The following is an 18,669-nucleotide window of genomic DNA, read 5'->3' on the forward strand; positions in this document are numbered from 1 at the left end:
GGGAGACATGAGTGGGGGCCTGGTGGAGGGTGGCCATGGTGGCAGGGGGGTGGGGGTGGTGGGAGACATGAGTGGGGGCCTGCTGGAGGCTGCCCATGGTGGCAGGGGGTGGGGGTGGTGGGCGACATGAGTTGGGGCCTGGTGGAGGCTGCCCCTGCACTGCTGGGGGGTGGGAGTGGTGGGAGACATGAGTGGGGGCCTGGTGGAGGCTGCCCCTGCACTGCTGGGGGGTGGGGGTGGTGGGAAACAAGAGTGGGGGCCTGGTGGAGGCTGCCCCTGCACTGCTGGGGGGTGGGGGTGGTGGGAGACATGAGTGGGGGCCTGGTGGAGGCTGCCCCTGCACTGCTGGGGGGTGGGGGTGGTGGGAGACATGAGTGGGGGCCTGGTAGAGGCTGACCCTGCACTGCTGGGGGGTGGGGGTGGTGGGAGACATGAGTGGGGGCCTGGTGGAGGCTGACCCTGCACTGCTGGGGGGTGGGGGTCGTGGGAGACATGGGTGGGGGCCTGGTGGGGGCTGCCCATGGTGGCAGGGGGGTGGGGGTGGTGGGAGACATGAGTGGGGGCCTGGTGGAGGCTGCCCCTGCACTGCTGGGGGGTGGGGGTGGTGGGAGACATGAGTGGGGGCCTGGTGGAGGGTGGCCATGGTGGCAGGGGGTGGGGGTGGTGGGAGACATGAGTGGGGGCCTGGTGGAGGGTGACCCTGGATGCTGGGGGGTGGGGGTGGTGGTAGACATGAGTGGGTGCCTGGTGGAGGCTGCCCCTGCACTGCTGGGGGGTGGGGGTGGTGGGAGACATGATTGGGGGCCTGGTGGAGGCTGCCACTGCACTGCTGGGGGGTGGGGGTGGTGGGAGACATGAGTGGGGGCCTGGTGGAGGCTGCCCCTGCACTGCTGGGGGGTGGGGGTGATGGGAGACATGAGTGGGGGCCTGGTGGAGGCTGCCCCTGCACTGCTGGGGGGTGGGGGTGGTGGGAGACATGAGTGGGGGCCTGGTGGAGGCTGACCCTGCACTGCTGGGGGGTGGGGGTGGTGGGAGACATGAGTGGGGGCCTGGTGGAGGCTGGCCCTGCACTGCTGGGGGGTGGGGATGGTGGGAGACATGGGTGGGGGCCTGGTGGGGGCTGCCCATGGTGGCAGGGGGGTGGGGGTGGTGGGAGACATGAGTGGGGGCCTGGTGGAGGGTGACCCTGCACTGCTGGGGGGTGGGGGTGGTGGGAGACATGGGTGGGGGCTTGGTGGGGGCTGCCCATGGTGGCAGGGGGGTGGGGGTGGTGGGAGACATGAGTGGGGGCCTGCTGGAGGCTGCCCATGGTGGCAGGGGGGTGGGGGTGGTGGGAGACATGAGTTGGGGCCTGTTGGAGGCTGCCCCTGCACTGCTGGGGGGTGGGGGTGGTGGGAGACATGGGTGGGAGCCTGGTGGGGGCTGCCCCTGGTGTCTGGGGGGTGGGGGTGGTGGGAGACATGAGTTGGGGCCTGGTGGAGGCTGCCCCTGCACTGCTGGGGGGTGAGGGTGGTGGGAGACATGGGTGGGGGCCCGGTGGGGGCTGCCCCTGGTGGCTGGGGGGTGGGGGTGGTGGGAGACATGAGTGGGGGCCTGGTGGAGGCTGCCCCTGCACTGCTGGGGGGGGGGTGGTGTGAGACATGGGTGGGGGCCTGGTGGGGGCTGCCCCTGGTGGCTGGGGGGTGGGGGTGGTGGGAGACATGAGTTGGGGCCTGGTGGAGGCTGCCCCTGCACTGCTGGGGGGTGGGGGTGGTGGGAGACATGGGTGGGGGCCTGGTGGGGGCTGCCCCTGGTGGCTGGGGGGTGGGGGTGGTGGGAGACATGATTTGGGGCCTGGTGGAGGCTGCCACTGCACTGCTGGGGGGTGGGGGTGGTGGGAGACATGGGTGGAGGCCTGGTGGGGGCTGCCCATGGTGGCAGGGGGGTGGGGGTGGTGGGAGACATGAGTGGGGGCCTGCTGGAGGCTGCCCATGGTGGCAGGGGGGTGGGGGTGGTGGGAGACATGAGTTGGGGCCTGGTGGAGGCTGCCCCTGCACTGCTGGGGGGTGGGGGTGGTGGTAGACATGCATTGTTGATCAGTAGTACAAGGTGGCATGTGGGTTGGCTGGGGGGCATGCCCATGGTGGATGGGCTGCCTGCGGGACATGAGCATGGGTTCAGGGTAGTCCCCCTTGGTGTGGGCTGCCTGCAGGGTCCGTGGAGGTTGTGGAGCGTACACCTGGGAGGGCCCACACGGCCAATTCACGTGTGGTACTCCCCAGAACCCCTGAAATACACATACCCTGCTGAAATCGTGTGTGGAACTTCCCGCGCACCCCTGAAATACACATACCTTGCTGAAATCGCGTGTGGAAATTCCCGCGCACCCCTGAAATACACGTACCCTGCTCGCACTTGGCCATTCGCGTGTGGAACTTCCCGCGCACCCCTGAAATACACATACCTTGCTGAAATCGCGTGTGGAACTTCCCGCGCACCCCTGAAATACACGTACCCTGCTCGCACTGGGCCAATCGCGTGTGGAACTTCCCGCGCACCCCTGAAATACACATACCCTGATGAAAACGCGTGTGGAACTTCCCGCGCACCCCTGAAATACACATACCTTGCTGAAATCGCGTGTGGAACTTCCCGCGCACCCCTGAAATACACGTACCCTGCTCGCACTGGGCCAATCGCGTGTGGAACTTCCCGCGCACCCCTGAAATACACGTACCCTGATGAAAACGCGTGTGGAACTTCCCGCGCACCCCTGAAATACACATACCTTGCTGAAATCGCGTGTGGAAATTCCCGCGCACCCCTGAAATACACGTACCCTGCTCGCACTAGGCCAATCGCGTGTGGAACTTCCCGCGCACCCCTGAAATACACGTACCCTGATGAAATCGCGTGTGGAACTTCCCGCGCACCCCTGAAATACACATACCTTGCTGAAATCGTGTGTGGAAATTCCCGCGCACCCCTGAAATACACGTACCCTGCTCGCACTGGGCCAATCGCGTGTGGAACTTCCTGCGCACCCCTGAAATACACACACCTTGCTGAAATCGCGTGTGGAAATTCCCGCGCACCCCTGAAATAAACGTACCCTGATGAAATTGTGTGTGGAACTTCCCGCGCACCCCTGAAATACACGTACCCTGCTGAAATCGCGTGTGGAAATTCCCGCGCACCCTTGAAATACACGTACCCTGATGAAATCGCGTGTGGAACTTCCCGCGCACCCCTGAAATACACGTACCCTGCTGAAATCGCGTGTGGAACTTCCCGCGCACCCCTGAAATACACGTACCCTGCTGAAATCGCGTGTGGAACTTCCCGCGCACCCCTGAAATACACATACCCGGCCAAATCGCGTGTGAGACTTCCCGCGCACCCCGGTATACACGCACACTTATTTTTTGTCAGCGGGTGTCCGTGTTTGTGGGTACCCCTTTGCACGTCATTTGTCCTGGAGGGCCACAGAATAGGACATTCATCATGGCAGTATATAGGTGCTATTTGTTGGCGCACCTTTTGGCGCACATTTCTTACAGCCGCAGAGACGCTACCGCCTGCTTTCTTGTGGCGGTCGTGTTTGTGCCTGTGCGCTGGTTTGAGCGTGCGCTTTTTTGCCCTATTCTATTCCATGAATACATGTTGTAGGCGAGCGTGTGGGCGTTCCGCGCACTTGTGCCCTGTACTTCCCCTGTGATGCCCACGTTTTGTCAAGTTGTTCCCCATTCCGAGTGTTACGCCCGTGTTCCGCCTACTTTTGTTGCGTGCGCTGCGCTATGTGCGATTTTCACTGTGGCCTGTGCGATTTTCGCTGTGACCTGGCGCACGCTGTTAGATGGCCTGTGCGCCAACGTGCGCCGCGCACTTTTTTATCGCACATCCGCTGGTTTTCTCGCGCATGGCCTTCCATGAATCGATGTGCGCTGCTTTTCGTGCGATTTTCGCACTTGCACTGCGATTTTCGCTATTCCACTGCGATTCGCACGTTTTTGCCCACTTGCGCCGCGCTAATTATTCCATGAATCGGCCCGTAAGTGTGTGGGCGGCTCCAGCTTCCCATCAGTTGCCCCCACGCTTTGGAATGCGCTCCCTCCCCACCTCAGAGCCATTGCATCCCACACTGTCTTCCGTAAAGCAATCAAGACCAACCTCTTTGTTTGATATGTTAGAACCTGCAATATACTATAACATGTAACTACCTAAATGGAAATAAGTTCTTTCTACGGCGGCTTAATTGTAACCCTTAAGTAAGCCTCCTTAAGCTCTGATTCAGCGCCTCGTTGTCTGCGGGCTGTTTGTGCGCTCTACAAATACAAATAAATAAATAAATAAAATAAATAAATTCACGAATCCTTCCAGTGCCTGGTATTATATATAAGTGGCATGTGCACCCGGGTCCACCTTCCAGGGTCGGATTGGCCCCTCGGCCTTTCGGCCCGTGGTGGGGCTGAATTCGTCCCGTGGCGGGGCCAAATTCGTCCCTGGGAAGTGGGGGCCGGTTTCTGGCCATGCATGGGCCGGTTTGGAAGAAACATTTTTTTCAAAAATAAAATAAAATAATAAAATCACATTATTCTATTCTTTTTCAAAGAGCCTTTCATCCTTCTTAGGTCGATAAATGAGTACCAACACAGGCTGGGTGATATTGTATGCATATTTGTTCTATAAAAAAGAGCTTAAGCGCTAGTGCTATACAATAGCATATTATCATTTGGCCTTGGACGTCGTCTTGGATTCACAGTAATTTAGTGTACTTAGGAACAATGCTATTTGATGCCACTTCCTGTTTTGTCAAGGGGTGAAAGGTTGTGTTTCATCGCTTCCCGGGATGTCACTTTGGGGTGGGGTCAAATTACATCACTTCCGGTGATGTCATCAGAGGTCAAGGGTCGTGAGGCGAACGGTGGGCCACCTTTTTGAGGCGAGGGGTGGGCCACTTTTTATTAGGTGACCGGGCCTATTTCTTGTCCCAGTCCGACCCTGCCACCTTCGTTTATATGTTACTTTTGCACCTTTCACTGAAACAGGTCAGCATTGAAAGAGGGTGTTGCAATGCATGTCAACACACATGTTGGCGGTTCCCTCAGTTTAATTAGCACTTTGTGCAACATGAGCCCCTACATCTTTCAAAAGGGGCTTCTGTAGCAATGATAAAACACATGCAAATGCCTCCCAATGAAATGTGCAATTTATTTTAAATCGCACTAACTCTTGCATCAAAGCAATAGAGGCATAGAAGCAAGGGCCTCATTACAAGTATGACGGAGTATGGCGGAGCAGGAAACAATTGGTGGTAACAGATTTACTGCCCTTTTGCTGCTCTGCCGTTTTACAGGTATGGTCCTGGAGTTGAGGATTGACCTCCAGCCAAATGCTGGCAGTAAGTACTCCAACTCTCTGGCGAAAAATCTCCAAAATCGGCTGAATTACCGCCATGAAATTACTGCAGCAGTCATTCTACCAAAAAAGCCCCTTAGAGTCCTATGGACTTGAAAAAAATGGGGATTTACACCGCCACCGCCACTTGTAATCCAGCGGTAATTCCACCGGACCAAGTGGAAGTAACAGTAATTTACTTTGGTGGTATCTGTGTGGATTCACCGTCCAGATACCACCAATTTCGTAATGAGGACTACTTTATTCTGACTTTATTGTGATATGTTTTAAAGGTCAGAATGTGAGACTCGACCGATTTCTTAGGTAACAGTAAAACGACTTAACAAATGTCCACTACATAATAGCTTACTGTGCTATTTCTCATACAAACATGAATAATATTTATGCATAATTTTTTTGAACTAAATGATTTTAAACACAATAATCTGTGCTACTGGAAGTGTGCAGTTATGGGGTCACTGCAAAATCATTATCAGGGGGACTTGCAGCAAAAACACCTCTCACTTGCTTTATAATATATTGATTTCAGCAAACAATCAGAGATAAATTGCATCAAATGCAAGAGGCACTGACAAATATTGGCTGGGAAAAGGGGGGGGGTGAGACAAGAACAATTTAGTGGCCTGTGGTACAGTGGCCAAAGCAAATTATTCAGCAGCTCCAACTTCCAAAGTAGCAGAGGAATTCAAACACAATGCTAACTTCTCTCTCTCTCTCTCTCTGTGTTTATTGACACTTCTTTCCTTTTATAATCTGAGGATAGTACGAAACATTTAGTTCACTTATGTTTGTGTTTTCTTCAAGTCCCGGACCCCATAACAACAAACTTCATAAAATGATATAACCAGGATAATATAACTTGGTGAAATGGGAAAGGGGATTTGAGCCCAGGTTTTCAGTGCCCAGGTTTTCAGTTTGAAAGCAGGCTACAACTCTCCCCAACCTAACCCATCTTTAGTTTTAAACCAATGTGAAAAGGTTGTGAAGATTAAGAATTCATTGATGGACCTGAACCAGAGTCCAGCTTGGTAGGGTGGCTTTGTTCTAAGAGCCAAACAAGAGACTGCATGAGAATAGCCCCTACCTGGATCCCTGCCTTACCAACACACACCACAAACCTGTAACCCTGTCTGCTCCCCACACAACATAAGACCCCCACTTGGCATCCTGCTTCTCCACAAAAGAAGACCCAAACCAGACAACCTGCCTCCCACCAGTGCAATATGGAAATGGTTAATATTATAATTATTTTTAGAGTAACACTTTAGAAGATAAACCTTTGTCAGGGTGACTTCCCGCAAAGCACTCACAGGACAATATCACGGTTGGCCGATTGCAATTTTGATAGTTACGGAAAATAAAATAAGGCACAGTGAGGAAAATGAATTTGCTCTGGATCATTGGTTTCCTGGTTCCACAGTTTACAATTTACGAAGCAGAGGACACTTCATCTGTTCTTTTCTTTCTTCAGATTTAGAATCAACCAAACACTTCCTTCAGATGTGTTAGTCAAGGGTTCATCTAGCAAATTGTTCAATAAATCTGACTTTCACACTGTTCAATAAATTTGCCTTCCAACACACCAAGTCACATGATAAAGCAACTGTCCCGTATACAAGATACATCTTAATAGAAACACATGTTCTAATGGCAAACATGCATCCATTCATCAAAAAAATGAACAGGACAGAGCCAGCCCTACAGTTGGGTGCAATGGCATGCAGGCTAGTCACATATCTCAGCAACAGTATCCCAACCTGCTGAGCTACCTTTCAAGGTTTGAACCTCAGTCTCATTTACTTCATTTTCCTCACCCATCACCCTCCGGCATCCTTCCTAGCACCTCATCCTCAACGCCTCATCAGCCATCCTTCCCTTGCATTTCATTTTCAAACCTCCATTGCTATTTTGATCCTTCCTTTACCCGGCATTAAGCCCTTCACTCACACAGTCCTTGCCATTTACCCCCTTCAATTGCCCATCACAAAAAGCCCATTCCTTTCATCTCACTTCCTTCCACCGCTTTATTTGCCAGGCAGCCTTTACCAGACATGAAAAGAAGCTGTGGTAGGAGTCTCACTAAGTGGCACTGGACAATGTGGCCTAAGGGCACCAGGGAGGCTTGGCTTCCATTGGGAGCCCAAATGGCACTTTTATTGAAAGTCAGCTATGTAGTTCAATTTATGGAGGCAGAGGAAACTGCGCGGGGAGTCCGCCTCAGTGCTGGTGATAGAGGTGAAGTCAGGGTAACCTATTATTGGGGTAATTCATAGAATTCAGCGCAGAAGTAGCGCACGCAGGCATTGCAGAGAGGGAGTGTGCGCCAGCGTGTGCCAGCCGTGTGCGCTAAACAGCATTCTGGCTCATCGCATATTCATGGATTTCCCAAACCATTTGCAGCTGTGGTTCAAAGAACAACCCGCATCACCAGTTATGCAACCAGGAACGCCCCTTGCACAAGGAAAAGCCATAGAAATCTCCAATACGGCGCAAAGGGCTACGCTAACCCTGGACCAGGTTACAGGTCCCCTACACTGTAATCGCGTGAAAAATTGCACGTACCCCGCTCGCGGCAGACAAAACGCATGAAAATGTACTCACCCACCCCCTTGAATATGCGTACCCCGCTCGCAGCAGCCAAAAGGCGTGAAAATCTCCCTGCACACCCCCTTCAATACATGTACCCCGCTTGCAGCAGCCAAAACGCATGAAAATCAACTCCCACACCCCCTTCAATAACCATACTCCTCCTGTGCCAGGCAAATTGTGTGGAAAAAGTCCCCCCGTGGTGTGGGCTGCCTATGGGTCATGGTCAGGGGTGATGGGCTGGCTGTGGGGCATGCCCAGGGTTGTATGGTGGTCCCCCATGGTGTGGGCTACCTGCAGGGCAGGGTCAGGGGTGATGGGCTGCCTGCAGGTCATGGTCAGGGTATATGGGGTGCCTGCGGGTCATGGTCAGGGTGGATGGGCTGCCTGCGGGGCATGCCCAGGGGTGTATGGTGGTCCCCTGTAGTGTGGGCTGCCTGCAGGGCATGGTCAGGGTGGTGTGGGCTGCCTGCAGGGCATGGTCAGGGTGGATGGGCTGCCTGCGGGACATGCCAAGGGGTGGTCCCCCGTAGTGTGGGCTGCCTGCAGGGCAACACTCATATCATTTGAACCCACACACATGCACCAATAAACTGGTATCGTGCAACAGGCATCAGCATCCATACACACATAACTGCATTAACAACCAAAGGTTGGCATGACGTCACAAGCAACATGGGGAGTGCCAATCACATGCACACACGCCAACACACAGACATGCATCTGTACATCTCCACCACCCGTCACAGTGCAATCATTGGCAACTAAGTCACATCTGCCAATCAGGTACCCTCATGTCCGGGTCACATGCATCCATGGCGTATCACAGTTGCACACATGTGAAACACACACACGCACATGTACGCCATGCACGTACATGAAGGTGGAACCAGCATCCATGTGTCACACCCCAACCATGGCATAGTACATACACAGAAATGCTAACATGTGTGCATCTCCACATGCAGTTGGGCCTCATGCATTGGAACACATACATCATTGATGTGCATCACACATGACTGCACTCACATGCAGCACGAGCATGTCCCTGCACACACACACATCCATACATGGGCCATGTCAGACATATGTCCAAGCTACACACTCCTGTCACACCTCAACATGCACTGCATCCTATGAGTACGCATGGACACTTACCGCTCAACTCCCGACGGGTCTGCCCCTCGAGGACCTGGAGGTGAAGCACTGGGTGAATGCATTCCAGGACCCTCATCTGGTCGGTGGTAAGGCAGACCCGGCACCTCACTGCATCCGCTGTGTCCAAGAGGTGCCCAGCCTTTCTGAGGGTCCTGGACCTGAAGTCCTCCCAGCGCTTATGGAGGTGTTTCAGGTCGCGGGTTGCCACCACCTCCTCATTGATGGCAACCACGATGTCCAACCAGATCCTCCTCCGTCCATCCTTGTAGGCGCGTGGTCGTCCAAAGAGGGCATCATAATACAGGCAGGTCTTGCTCTACCAGGATGCCAACTTCTCCTGCAGTGAAGCTGGCAGCCCTCTACCTCTCTGCCGGGGGGGGGGGGTCGCCACTGGTCCCAGATGGAGTTTGGCCCGACATGGCAACCCCCGAGGCAGGTGTGGGTGGGCAACTGGGTCCTGGTGCTGGGCTGTGGAGCGATGGAACAGCAGTCGGGAGTCTTCTGTACCAGCAGGGGTGGTCGCAGCAACTGGACGCCTGCAGATGGCTGATTTGCATGCACCAAATAGCAGGACACGTGGCCAGCAGGCAGGCAGGCAGCAGCAGATGGCTCGTGGGAGGTGGCTCAGGGCTCTGGGGGGAAGGAAAATGGCCTTATGGTCAGGAGTGTGTTCTTCCGTGTGTTGTTGTGTGGCCAGCTTGATGCAGAGTGAATCCGCACGTGAAAAAACAGCACATCAGCGTGTAATTTGAGGAAAGGGCCTTAGCGCATAAGCGAGTCAGTGAAGTGACACACGCAGGCGTTTCCCTCGGCACAGGTGCATAGTGAGTCTGCACATGTAAAAACAGCACGTCCGCCTGCAAATGTGTGTAATTCGAGGAAAGGCCCTTAACGCGTAAGCGGGTAAGTGACGTGGCACGCATAGGTGTTTCTGTGGGCAGGGGTTAAAGGTCCGCGTAGGACACCATTTTCTTGTACGTGCTTTTTGTGGAGAGCAAGAGGGTGATTCTTGTACTTCTTGTCAGTTCACACGCGACTGCTTCACAACGGTTGCAGTGCGTACTCCTTGTTTACTGAGACAGAGCTCAATTCTTCTTTTGGTGGGGGTGTTGCCAATGCGCACATCCGTGTCTTTTTCACATTCTTTTTCCAGGCAGACAGTGAGTCGCGCACATATTTTTCCACTGTGGTTGCCCCTGTGTGTCGCGTACCCATTCAGAGGTCATTGTAGCCTGCGTGTACCACGCGTATGCATTTTTTGTGTTTCTGGGTGCCACAGCGTACTGCGGGTCCTTCATTCCACGCATGTGGGCTACCGAGGGGTCGTGTGCACATTTTTTGTTGTTTTTGGGGTGCCTGAGCGTTGAGTGACACGTCATTTTCCCCCAGGGGTCACAGACAGCCTTTCAAGAGCACATGGGTACAAATTCCATCTAGTACCCTGCCCCCTTAACCCCAATTGCCCAGGACAATTGTTTTCTGCACCTTCCATTCGCACAAGAACATCAGTGCCATGGTTGGGAGGTGACCAAGTAGTAAGGGAGGCAAAGGTGGCCGACCTCCAAGAGGTGGCCACGGTAGGGGACGTGGCCAGGATGAGCAGGGTGGCAAGGTGGCAGTGGTGGCCATCATGGGCAGGGTGGCCCAAGAGGGTAGTGTGTCCAGGACCATTCAGGGACACCTATTGCCTCCCCCCCAGTGGGTCAGGGAGATGCAGCTGACACCATTCCAGCTCAGGCCCTGCTAACCCGGCCCGGTTTGGTCACCGAACTGGCACGGGATGACTCACAGGCCGACTTCCGTGTCACGAAGTCCAAGCCACGTGTGGTGGTGAAAGTTGCTGTCACCAGGCCATGTGGATCTGGGGCAGCAATGTCATCTGCTGCCCCAAGTAGCTAGGGTGAGGAGGCTGCAGGGTCAGCTGCAGCCTACTCCACCCTGGCTCTGAATCACCCAGCTGGGACAGTGTTGGTACCGGACTATCACACCAAGGCATTTGTGCTGCTTGGTCCTGGCAACAGCACCCAACAGCCAATGCCTGAAGTGAGACCTTTGGTCATCGTGCCATTGCCTGCTTCCAGTGGCCAGTCCACCTGCGCTTCAGCCCCTACATACCAGAGCAGCGTAAGCCACTCAGGGTCTGCACCACCTCTCAAGAAAACGAAGCGTGCTCTTGCAGAACAGGCTGGGACCCCAGACACGGCTCACCCCTCCGGCACCTCAAGGAAGCAGAGTTTCAATCATGTGGAAATAGATGCACTTGTGGGCTACGTGTCAGCATATGGTCATGGCATGCTGGTGATGGCAGAGTGGAAGACTTCGACTGCTCAGCATAGGGCCCACTGGCAGTGCTTCGCAGACCAGATTAGTTCCCTAGGATTTGTGAAGCGCACAGCTGATGATTGCTCAAAGAGTTGGAATGACCTCAAACGCCGAGCAAAAAACAAGCTGGCTTCCAATTACGTCACCACCAGAGGAGGATGAACTCACAGAACATGAGGCAATCACTGGAGGGTTCATCACAGAGGATCAGATCCAAGGCGTGGGAGACCTACCAGATCTTGAGAGACTGTCTGGTGAGTGCCCATGCATGTATGTCCAGACCAAGTGTATGTTGGTTGGGTAATTTGTTCTGATTGAGTGCCAGGTCATGCTGTGTAGTCATAACTGCTATATGTGACCCATGTAGTGCCTCCAAGCCATCCCCCGCCCTTGGGTTTCGGTTTCACTGTATCCCTACTGACCGCTGCAAACACTTTACACATGATGACTGCACTTGCCCTTAAACTGGCATCATGTCACGACATTGTTAATACAGTTCTTCTCTTTATTCTGCCTGATTGATGGAATCATTTGCATGATAAACACACATTTATGTGCCGTTCTGCCCCAAAATCACCATACTTCAGACAGGGGTTTTCCCACACAAAGCCCCACATATGTTCAATTTTACGCAAATTATTTAATCAATCAGGCTGATTGACTGCTGTGCACCTACACATTCATTGCACCCGATCACTTCTATGCCCTGTTTGAATGTTCAACATGACACTTGACTTGTGTTATGTCCAAGTGACCTACCATTGTTGTATCCATGTGCCTCCCATCACTGTATTTGAACACACTGGCGTTGTTGCAGTGTGTGACATATATGTGTTTTGTCACACTCTTTTGCATGTTCTATTTGATGATATGCGTTTCACATGGATGGGGGACAGTAGGGATTAACTCCAATCTGGGTGTCCTTGTCAGTTCTGGCATGGCTATACTACATGCCATCTATGTGCTGGCATGTGTCATGTTTGTGGATTGTCCATGCCACTCACAGGCTAATGTGTGATGCAGGTGCAATGCACCATGCAGCACATGTGTTGCTTTTCCATTTTGGAGTCATCAGTGTCTGCTTTCAGGGTCCCCTTCCACTTCATTGCCACTGCATGCATGGCTGAGTTTGTGTCATGTGTGGCATGTCTCATTGATGTATTGTGTAGATTGTGATGCCTATGTGTGTTGGCTATGCTGTTCATGCATGTCTTCATTACTTTTCTTTTCATTTTGTGCAGGTGATGAGGCACTAGATGCTGTGGAGGAGGAGGAGATGGCACAGGGGCAGGAGTACTCAGAGCCCCAACCAAGCACCAATGGAGGACGTGGGGTGGTGGTGCACACACATTCATTAGTCCTACAGATCATCCTGTCCACGGGTGTCTCTGGGTACACCTCCGATGATGTCTATAGCTCAGGTGCTGAATCAGACATTGAGACAAATGTCCCATCGCAGGTGAGTGTTTCTGGGAGGGATGCTGTTCTGTCCAAAGCACCTGCACTGGGGTAGACCCCTCAATGGCTCATTCAGTGTTGGAATGTCCGCCTGTGGCGGTTACGGATGCAGGGTCACACTCCCCAATATTTGCTCCTGTTCCTGGGGCAGCAGATCAAAGGAGGAATGCAGTCCTGCAGCCTCATGCAGTGCCAGCACAGCAAGGTGCACATCACCTTGGGGCAAACAGGTGTCGTGTCCGGCAACGCGCTGGCTGTGCGCCACAGGGCAATACTGTGTGGGAGAACTCCATTTATGCAATTGCAGCACAACAGGGGGCATCATGTGAGATAATGGCTCCGGCCATGTATAGGTTGGCCACTTCCATTCTCCCCCCAGAACGGCAGGTGGTGCTCCAGCAGCAGGCAACGGAGTCCACGTGCTGCTCACACAAAAGGATATGTTGGCCGCCAACAGGGACTGACGGGCTAAACTGGAGGCTCTGCACACAGCCATATCTGCAGAGGCACAGGCCCACAGGGATGCCCTGAGGGTAGAAAATAGCTCCCTCAGAGCTACTCTGGGTGCACTTGAGGTGTCCCAGAGTACAAGGTCAGAACAGCAGCTGGAGCAGCTAACACGCACAATCTCAGCGGAGCTCCAGGCAACCCGTGAGGAGATCCAGGCATCACATGAGGCCTTGCAGGCAGAAGTCTGTGCTACCTGTGAGGTACTGCATGGGGATCTCCGGACCATCAACCTCCAGAACCAAACCTTTCAGACCTGCATGCTTGCTGCCATGGAGGAGCATGCCAGGGCTTTGCGTGGTCTGCCTCCCATACCACGCACACTTTCTAATGTAGCACCAGAGGGTGACGACAGCAACGGCAGTTCTCCCACTACCGTGTAGCCGTGCAGGCCATGAGCCCATTGAGTTTTTTTTAAATGTTTTCTCAACATCCACGCATGTGGGTGTTGGAGTGCATCCTGCACCTCCTCCCTCCTGGGTGCCCCCCCGGTCGACCCCTGGCCATTTTTAATTTTTATTTAAACATTTTTATTTTTTTGTAAAATTGTTTTTTGCCTTTTTTTGTCTACTGTGCATTCATGTTACAGTGTGTTACTTTGTATGGCACCCATAGGCATCCACTTTGTGTTCCAGCTGTGTCCATGCAGGCTTGTCTTGTGTTTGTGTTTGAAGCTTGGGGTCCAGACACATATGCCACTCCTGCTTCCCCTTTCCATGAGCTCGCAAGGGTGGCACCGTGTGACAGTAACTTACACAGAGGCATTGGGCTTCCATCAGTTGTGTGGCCAGTTTGTAGTCCAAACTGTGTATACACCCCTAGTGGGGATTGCTGAAGATTTCTCCACTGCATGGTTGATTTGTATATTGTATTCCATATTGCTCATTATGCATATTTTCATGTAGCTTCTTCATGTCTTACCTGGCCTGTCTCCATTGCAGATGCAGTTCATGTTGTATGCAGTACCCTGCCACATTTATCTACCAGCAACATACTGGAGATGGAAGGGGTCGATGTGCTGCCTTTGTCAGGTTGTGACACTTGCACTATTGTGATTGGTTACTGTCAGACATTGCCACTGTTGGGTCCTGTATTCATGTTTTGTCTTGCTGGTAAGTATATGTTCATGTGTGCTGTGTTTTTCATAGGTGAGAGGGAATTGTCTGTGGCCTGTTTCCATTTGTGACAGTGCACTTTGTGACAGTTGTGTCATGTGTTGTGCATTCACATGTTTGCTTTGACATTGCATGCCATGCCCTAGTGTCTTGGGCGGCTGATTTGGGATTTGGGAGGGGTTGGGTGACATACCAGTATTTGGGTGTGCTGTTTTGCAAGGGGGTAGTCCTTCATGCAGCATGAATGTGTGCCTTTTACTGACACAGCAGTGGGTCTGTTTAAGTAGCTAGGGGTGCACACAATGTAGCACTTCTAGGGAAACAATCTCAGGGTGGTATGGTTGTGACAGTTGACTGTCCCTTTTGTCATCATCAATTGTCAGCTGGTATGTGCCAGGCCTGTGTGCACTCTGCACGGGTGGGATTCTAGGTGAAAAAAGTTGCCACAAGCTGGGTACGGGCTGCCTCACCACATGCCCTTTCCCCTCCCATGCGTAGCAGCCTTGCATGTGGTTGGGGGTGTAGGGGCACCACCATGTCCAACGGCACACCCCGCCGGGTTGCAACATTGTGCAGGACACATGCTGCCACTATGATCCTGCACACTACTGGGGGCGAATATAGCAGCTGGCCGCCAGAGCGGTCAAGGGAGCGGAAACGTAACTTCAGTACACCGAACGTGCGCTCCACTATGCTCTGGGTTGCAATATGGGCTGCGTTGTATCTTACCTGGGGTAGTTTGGTGGGGTTCTGTATTGGCGTCATCATGTAGGTGCTCAGAGGGTAGTCACTGTCCCCTGGGGAGGTGGTAATGGTTGTCATTAGTTGGGTTTTGCCATTTCTCTGTGTCTGACATGAATGCATGTGTAGAGGCATTTGTACTCACCAATGAGCCATGTGTCACCATGCCTTCCAGCTTCCAGGTCCCGGTTTAGGGGGGACATTCTCAATATAAAACTATCATGGCTGGACCCTGGATAGTTGGCATATACAGAGGTGATGATTCCCATGGCATCATATACAACCTGCACGTTGATTGAATGCCAGTGCTTGCGGTTGTGATAGATGTGCTCAATGGCCCTAGGAGGACGTAGAGCCACATGGGTGCAATCAATGGCACCTAGCACATTGGGGAAGTGTGCCACCCCGTAAAAGTCTTGGACCACGGCCTGCCTTTCTGCGGGTGTTCTGGGCATGTATATGTGCCTCCGAACTGAGGGGCATGCAGTCATGAACGCCAACACCTGGTTTAGGCAACGTGACTGCGTGGCCTGTGATACACCCCCAACTATGGCACTTGTCTGCTGAAATGACCTAGAAGCCAAGAAATGCAATACATTGAGCACCTTTTTCCAAGGGGCTCAGTGCTTGGGAGCACAGGGTGGGTGATGTGAGGTCATCATCCCACTCAGCAACCAGTTCTAGGATGATATGGGGTGGAAACCTGTACCTGCCATAGACCTTGTCATCAGACATCCCAAAAAGGCTGGTCTTGGGTAAATAAATGCGGGGCCTGGCTATCCTCCTCCTGCTAAGGTGTCCCACGACCACTGCTGCGAGGAACGGTATATTCATCGTAGCATATGAGCTTGTTTGTTGTTTGTGTGCACTTTTTGCTGCACGAGGCCGCTTCTGCCTGTTTCCGCCTGGCGTACGTGTTTCCGGATTAGTGCGTCTTTTGTGGTGCGCGAGTTTCCCCTGTTCGATTCCATGAATACGTGTTGTTAGCATGCGTGTGGGCGTTGCAAGGATTTCCCAGCGGTACTTCGCCCGTAACACCCACATTTTCCAAGTGTTGTTCCCCATTCTGCGTGTTCCGCCCTCTATTTAGGTGTGTGCGCTACCCTGTCTGCCTCTTCACTGGCCGTCTCATACACAGCCTTCAGGATGTCGCAATGACGTATGCGCCACACGCAGATTCAGCGCAGATCTCAGGTAAGCCACGCACTGCACCTTCCATGAATCGACGAACGGCTGCGTGAGCGGCTTTCGCACGCATGCGCTGCAATTTTCACGCTTGCGCCCCTGTTTTCTGTGCACATTAATTTCATAAATTACCCTGTATAACTTTTCTGATTACATGGAAGATGGTTTGGGTGTGTGTGTTCACTTTCTGGAAAACAGATTCTGGTGTTAGATACCCATAATTGTGCATAGTGCAAGGTGCTTTTGTGTTTTATCTAAAGGAAAACTCTATTAGTATACACACAAAAAAAATCATCATATTTACTTCTGGGAGAATACAACGATCCTTTGCTAATAACGAAGATAGGTTTACTCAGACATTCCATCAGAGCTCGAATGCCGTAATCTAGCAAATTAAAGACAAAATGAACAGCAACATGTATGGCTATGCACATTCATACACAAGTGAACACACACAATGTCGAACATCAATTATCTTTTTTTTCTTCTTCTGGTGATGCTTTTCATGACCATTCCAGGTTTTCCCATCACTGATGAAGCCAATTGATTTTACATTAGGATTCTGTCCGAGCTGCTATTTTTCTTAAGGGGTTGTGACTTGTTTATTGTCGATCAATGTTAAGGTGCACCTTAGGGAGTGACTCATATATTAGATATTCACTGTAAGGCCCACAACTGTGCCTGGTGGCCGCCCTGGTCAGGAACTGAGAAAATGGCACTTGCAGAAACTCTGACCTTACTATAACATCGAGTTCACTCTTCTTGCCAGGGGCAGGTTTAAAAACAACATTGCTGCCCTAAGCAGAATGCAAGAGGTACATCTTTTATTGAATGAAGAAAGTATGCAAAACTGTTTCCACTGGTGCAGCAGTGTTATAGTCAGTGAATAATATTTTGAAATGAATCCGAGGAATATATCACACGGCCTGCAGTAGTTATGGTTAAGTTGCTCAACCCATAGGAAGAGCACTTTTTGGGCGGCTTATATCTCCGCTCCCCCTGGACGAATCTTTACTAAACAAACAAAGTATATGGCCCGCTCTGAACTTTTTTGGCAAGTTTGGTGAGTTTTTGTGAAGGGGGGGCAAAGTTGTAGGGGGGTACCAAAAAATGTTTTTTGCCATTCATATAATGGAAAGAAAAATTGCTCACGCCTACAGCCCAAACTGCTGGATTGATTTTCACCGAATTTGCGGCAGGTGCAGCAGCTTGGTCCCAAAAGTGTGCTTTTGTAAATTTGATGGAAATCCATCTAGTAGTTTTTTTTTAAAAACAGGCAAAATGTAGGTCTAAAAAAAAATAGTGATATCTGGGTCCGCTGCGCGGACCCATTTCCCTGTTCGCTCTGTGTACAGGACTCTGATTGGTCCGGCGGGCCACGTGATGTCCCTGGATACATAACACACCCACTGATTGGCTGGAGAGAAATGTGATGTGCGTCATATTTTTTTAAATGCCCGGAACAGTGCTGAAAAACATGTTTTGGGTCATTTGGTGTTCGGAAGAGGGGGTGAGAAGGGTGGGGGAGTGAAAGATGGTTGATATGATGTATTTGTTTAGGTGGAAGAAGTCTGTGTGGTGTCCGCGGCAGTCCGCGGACACCGCCGTAGTCCGCGTACAAGACCTCGGGCAGCTGGCTTATCTGGTGACTGCAGGCAGCCTTCATAAGGGTAGGGGAGTGGAATGTAGATGACATGAGGATGTTTGCCTAGGTTACAAATAGGGCATGCACCCAAGAATCGTGGCACTGGCAGAACTACTGCAGTGTCATATGGCCATACCACCAATAATTTATTCAGAAGAGTGCAGTAGGTCGTGTTTGGTGTGCAGTTGGAGAAACATGTTTGGGCTTAATTGGTGATTGCAAAAAGGCTTCTTAGAGCAGGGGAATGGAGTCTGGATGATATGGTGATATTGCCATTGGTGCACAGTAGGGTTGCTGGTATTTTTTGATATCTGTAGATGGTGTTCGAATTGGGAAGTTAACAGCAAATTGTTGTGTGGGCAGATTCTTGGGTGCATCGCTGTATTGTGCTGGGATGGTTGTGGCCTGCCCCTAGACTTTTTTGGTGCATCGGTGGAGGCCATGGACCCAAGAGTGTGTGTACTGGCTGCAAGTAGTGTAATAGTATGTTTACACAAGTGAACAGGGCTTTGGGTGGGTGGATTATGTGTGTAGTTTCAGTTTACTGGCTAGATT

This window comes from Ambystoma mexicanum, chromosome 10 (genome assembly GCF_040938575.1).
Source record: "Ambystoma mexicanum isolate Mex_15411 chromosome 10, UKY_AmexF1_1, whole genome shotgun sequence".
Taxonomy (NCBI): domain Eukaryota; kingdom Metazoa; phylum Chordata; class Amphibia; order Caudata; family Ambystomatidae; genus Ambystoma; species Ambystoma mexicanum.